The sequence below is a fragment of the Prionailurus bengalensis genome, chromosome B4 (genome assembly GCF_016509475.1).
Source record: "Prionailurus bengalensis isolate Pbe53 chromosome B4, Fcat_Pben_1.1_paternal_pri, whole genome shotgun sequence".
In the NCBI taxonomy this organism is placed as follows: Eukaryota; Metazoa; Chordata; class Mammalia; order Carnivora; family Felidae; genus Prionailurus; species Prionailurus bengalensis.
In genome coordinates, this window is record NC_057358.1 from 10,790,989 (window position 1) to 10,797,066 (window position 6,078).

The window sequence follows — 6,078 nt, forward strand, 5'->3', positions numbered from 1 at the left end:
GCCACCAGCTCAGAACAAACAGCAGGATCCAGGATGGGGCTGGGCTTCTCTCTCAGCAGCGTGCCTGTGACCCATCCCACAAAAACCAGGAAAGCGCCTCTGGAGGGGGGAGAGGGAGGGGAGCAGCCTGTATCAGACACTGGAATTCACCCACCGGGCAGATTTTCCTGTTTAGGGAAAGCCACCCCGGGCCCCTGGAGTGCTCACTGCCGATATGTGACTCCTTGCTCTCGCGAGGCTGCACAGTCACCTGAACGGGATGCTGTCCACTGAGAAGCTGACTCTTCGGTTCGGTGGCAAAAAATGTGTGTACAGAGTCATCTACGTTGTGGCAAACGGCGGAGTTCCTTCTTTTACGGCTGAACAATATGCTAAGTGAAATAAGCCAGACACGGAAGGACGAATAGTGCACCACGCCGCTTGTAGGAGGAATCTAAAATAGTCCAACGCAGAAGCGGAAGTGGAACGGAGGTTGCCAGGGGCTGGCGGGGGAGGGGATGAAAACGTAAGGCTCAAAGGTAGAAAGCTTCAGGAAGCTTCACATGCAGGAGGGACAAGTCCAGGAGAGCCACGATCCAGCAGAGTACTGACAGCTGATGACATTGTATTGGGTACTTAAAATTTTGCTATGAGGGTAGAGATCTTATGATAAGTGTTTTTATCACCAAAAAAAAAAGAAAAAAAAAAGAAAGAAAAAAGAGGGTAGGAGAGAATTTTGGAGATAGGGCCATGTTTACAGCATTGATTGTGGTGACAGTTTCACGGGTATACACTTATCTCCAAACTCAGCACGTGCTAGGCATTAAAAACGTTTACGTGTGGGGGCACCTGGGTGCCTCAGTCCGTGAAGTGTCTTGACTCTTGGTTTCGGCTCAAGTCATGATCTCACAGTTCGTGGGTTCAAGCCCCGCGTCGAGCTCTGTGCTGACAGTGTGGAGCCTGCTTAGGATTCTTTCTCTCTCCCTCTCTCTCTGCCTCCCCTTCTCTCTTTCCTCTCTCTCTCTCTCTCTAAGTAAATAAATAAACATCTAAAAACAATGTTTACATCTGTGTGTACAACTTTTTGTATGTGAACCGTACCTCGATAAAGTGACTTTTCAAGAAATATGTATACACTTCATGGAAAGGCTTCAAGACCCTGAGACACCGCACATCTTTGAGAGAAATGCTCCTTTTCTCTGCCTAGATTTAGAGGATGCTTTGCAGGAACTGTTGCTTATTCTTTTGGTTTGAACGTGGGGTGTCCTGTTGTTACCATGTTCTGTGAGTTGTTTCTTCTTAGATGTCCCCCTCCTATCTGAGAAGAGGCTGTGAAAGCCACCAGGTTGTCCAAGATTAAAGGATCTGGAAGGGCCTGGTTTGGACCACTGAGTCCCGGTGGAGATCGCTGGGCAAGACCACGCCCCCATGGGGGAGGGGTGGGCGTTCCCATCATCCATCTCCCTGGAAGGGGTCCGTCCTGGAGTGAGGAAACAAGGAGCAAGGAGAGGGCTGGGGTTACAGCTTCCTTCTGTTGGTCCCCTCAAGGCTGAAGTTGGGCTCGGCCTGCAAGGCTGGGATTGCTTCAAGTGTAAGTTGGTTCCCGCCTCATGGAACCTCACAGGCAAGGAGTCAACACGGTATAGGCCTGCGGGCTGTGGGCGAAGTTCATTTCCTCAGGGGATACGTATTCGGCACCTACCCTGGGCGCGTCACCACCGGGGTATTATTCTGTTTTGTATCCTCCTGAAAATAGAGTCTGGCCAAATTTACAACCTGACCTGAGCTGTCACACTGGGGGAGGGGAGCAAGGGAAGAGTCTGTGCGCACCTTGGGTGAAGGTGCCAGAACTAGGGGAGGTACCCCCACAGAAAGGGGAGGGAGCCACAGAAAGGGGAAGGATGGTGGCTAAGATCCCTCCTTAGGGTGCCGGCCGAGGCCAGGGGTAGGGGGTGGGGAGTGGGGGGGGGGGGGGGGAAGCAACAGCCAGCCCACTGGCCCCCATGGGAAAGCCCCGGAAATGCTCAGGAGGAGACCCTAGCAAAGAAGCTGTTCTAGGAAAGCAAGATGAAAACGCGCCCATAATGCAGGGTAGGTATGAGCATATCTATGTAGGAGACCTCGCCCAGGGGTGATGTTTGGGGCGTACAGGTTACAACAGGAAAAGGGCAGTCTGTTTCAGAAGGAATGTGAAAGAACAGCAGCACACACACACACACACACACACACTCATTATGCCCTGACAAAGTTCACAAAATCTAAAACCTCCTATGAGGACCGATCACAGAGACGTCTGCCGCTCTCGAACCCGTGAAAATGGGAAAGGGGTCTTCCCACGTGAGTGACGCAGATTCTAATGTGCACTGGGCCCCTTTCTGCCAGTCACCTCTGCCGAGGAAGTGAGTCTGGGAAAGACCACGTGAAGAGAAGGAAGTGACAGCACCGTTACACTTGCAGGCAGATGGCCGAGCGCTCGGGGGCAACCCAGCAGCGGCACTATTTTGTTCTAGCAACATGTTCCCCTGTTTTCCTCTGGAGTGGGAGTCGTATGGCCACCGCCTCCAGTGTGCAGGTGGGGGTTGGCTACATTTTTCTATAACATCCTTTCTGTCTCCATAGCAGAAATTAATCTAGTCACTTCCACGTCCATTCATTGATTTCCCAGTCATTCTGAGTCAGTCGGATGGGGCTTTCCTTGCCCTGCGCCTCTCCAGAGGGGAAGTCCACTGGCCAAGAGAGGTAGGAGGGGGAGGGACGGGGCCACGTCCTCTCTGCAGGCTTTGTAGAGATGTCACATGCTCTAGCAGAGGTGAAATCTCTCCACAAGGCTTGCTGCCTCCTGGGGCTTTTCTAGAAAATCAAGGTGCAAGTCCTTTCTTGCCCGAGAACCTTCCAAACCTATCTTTAGTTTTGTTTTACCCTACTTGCTGAATTTTTTTAAATTGTCGTGAGATACAGGTAACATCAAAAATACTATCTTAACCATTTATTTTAGTAACTTCACTCTTTTTTAAATTTGTTTTTAATGTTTTTTTTTGGTTTTTTTTTTTTTTTTTGAGAAAGAGAGAGAGACAGAGCACAAGTGGAGGAGGGGCAGAGAGAGAGAAACACAGAATCCGAAGCAGGCTCCAGGCTCTGAGGTGTCAGCACAAGGCCCGACGTGGGGCTCGAACTCACAAACCGTGAGATCATGACCTGAGCCGAAGTTGGACGCTTAACCAACTGAGCCATGCAAGCATCTTGACCATTTTCAAACATACGGTTCAGTGGCACAAGGTACATTCACATGGTTGTGAAACCATCATGGCCATCTACCTCCAGAACCCTTTTCATTTTTTTTTCATTTTTTTAATGTTTATTTATTTTTGAGACAGAAAAAGACAGAGCATGAATGGGGGAGGGTCAGAGAGAGAGGGAGACACAGAATCTGAAACAGGCTCTGGACTCTGAGCTGTCAGCACAGAGCCTGACGTAGGGCTCGAACTCACGGACCGCGAGATCGTGACCTGAGCCGAAGTCAGACGCCTCACCGACTGAGCCACCCAGGCGCCCCAGAACTCTTTTCATCTTGCAAAATGAAACTCTGTTCCCATGAAACAACAATTCTCCATTCTCTCTCGCCCCAGAGGCCCTGGCCATTCTACTCTCCACACGTATGAATTTCATCATTCTTGGTTACCGCACACAAGTGAAATCATGTGGTATTTGTCTTTTTGTGACTGGCTTATTTCACTTAGCAGAAGGTCCTCAGAATTCACCCATGTTGTAGCCGGTATCAGCATTTCCTTCCTTTTTAAGGCTGAATAATATTCCATTGTATGGATAGACCACATTTTGTTTACCCATTCATCTGCTGACGGACGCCTGGTTTATCACCACCTTTTGGCTACTGTAAATCGTGCTGCTGTGAACATGGGCACACAAATATCTTTTCAAGTCCCTGCTTGCGATTCTTTTGGGCACACACCCAGAAGGGCAATTGTTGGGTTATATGGTAACTCAGTGTACAATTCATTGCTTCCTGTATGCGCTGTCCCATTTTTACAGTCCCACCCATAGCACACGGTTTCCAGTACATCCGATCCTCGCCAGCTCTGGACGGTAGCCATCCTAATGGGTACACAGTGGTGTCTCACTGTGGTATTACCTTGAATTTTTAATTTTTTTTATGTTTATTTACTTTTGAGAGAGAGGGGGGACAAGCAATCAGGAGAGGGACAGAGAGAGAGGGCTCCGGGCTGTGAGCTGTCCGTCCAGGGCCTGATTCGGGACTTGAACTCGTGAACCGCAAGGGATCATGACCTGAGCCCAAGTCGGGTGCTTAACCCACTGAGCCACCCAGGGCCTCTTGAATTTTCAAATCTGCGCTTCCGATCCCCTCAAGACTCCACCAGGGGAAGTCAGGGTGTCCATATCAGAGTCACGGTCTCTTCTCCGATGTTGACACATTATTCTTGTCTCTTTCTGGGAAATTCACTCTGGCGTCATCGGGCTCCGTCCCAGCTCTCGTTTACTTGGCAGATCTGCCTGATGTCAGGCAGCAGCCAGAATGATCTGGGTAAGAACGCTGATCCCTTCACCCCTCAGGTGGCCAGGGCGGCTGAGGCAGACAGTCACCCTGGGTTGCTGTCGGTGGTGCTGCCAATACTAATCCAGCTTTATCGTTTTCTGTGAAGGCCACGAGATGGATGGGCGGGAGAGCTCCGCCTTACGATGTAACCTCTGTTTGTTGTTCTTTGAGCTTTGCCTCCTAGTGTTCAACGTTACACTTTTGGAACTCTAGAATCCTTTCCCTTTCAAAAAAAATCTCAGTCCTTGCAGATGAAGTGAGCCTGGGCTTTAAGTCCTGAACTACCGTGTTGAGTTGAAATGTTATTTGAAACTCAATTGACTGCTTCCTCGTCTCTGGGTTATTCTGTGAGGTCCCTTTTCAACGAAAGGCACTAGACTCTGTCAGGTGCTGTGGGTCAATAAGGGCAACCCTCCCTGACTGGCTCACCCTCCCGGGAGCCCGAGAAGGTGTGTCTTTTGACTGTGGCTCCGCCTTTCCAAGCCCAGAGGCTGCCTCGCTGGGCCCTGCAGCCAAACTTGTACTGGCTGGTTTCCCAGAAGAAGATAAAAAGAGAGAAGCTCTCCGGGTGCCATCAAGAGATCAGAAAAGAGAAATGAGTCCCCTCACAGCAGGGTAGCGTTTAGCAAAAAGGGAACTGTTTTTAGGAAGCTCTGGTCCTTATTCACTCCCTCTGCTGCACAGTGCGTGCTATTTGAGGTCAGTTGCTTATGCCTTCTGTGTTCCAGTTTCCTCTGCGGCAGAACAGGCACTAATCATACTACAGCATGTGTTGTGGAAATGGATGAATAATCAGGGCCTCCCACAGAGGATGAATGCCCTAAAATGCGAAGTCAGGAGCGGGGATGAATACTTATCCCTGAGAAGTGTGAGAGACGCGCTCAAATCCGCATCAATTTCAGCGTTGGCTATGAAAATGTGCTGAAAGGAAGGGTCTGTCCTTGAAGGGTATGCCTCTCACAAAAGGCAGACTGAGCATAGCAAGTTTCTGTAATTCATAAAAAGCCTCTGTCCCTCATGCAGAGCTCCTGAGACATCGGTTAGGAAGAAAATTAAGCCCTTAGATTGCTGTAGGCTGGCTCAAAATCCTAAAATGCGTCTGGAACTGTCTTCACACGTTTTCTGGTGTAATCGACTTCATAGGTTGGGGAAAAAAGGTGCTTTTAAGTTTTTAAGTTTATTTTTGGGAGCGAGCAAGAGGGGAAGGGGCAGAGAGAGGGGGACAGAGGACCCAAAGCAGCCTCTGCACTGACAGCAGTGAGCCTGATGCTGGGCTTGAATCACGGACCGTGAGATCATGACCTGAGCCCAAGTCCGATGCTTAACCGACTGAGCCATCCAGGTGCCCCGGAACAAGAGGGTTCTACTGATTTAAAACAAACCAACAAATTTTGGATAGAACCCAATATATCAGGCAGATAAGAGTGCAACTGTTAGGCTGGTGGTCAGGTTGGGGCCATTCATAGCCCCATGGTCCTCTGAGCACCACACCCTGGCCATCCGCAGTCCTAAGTCCCCTCCTTGAACCC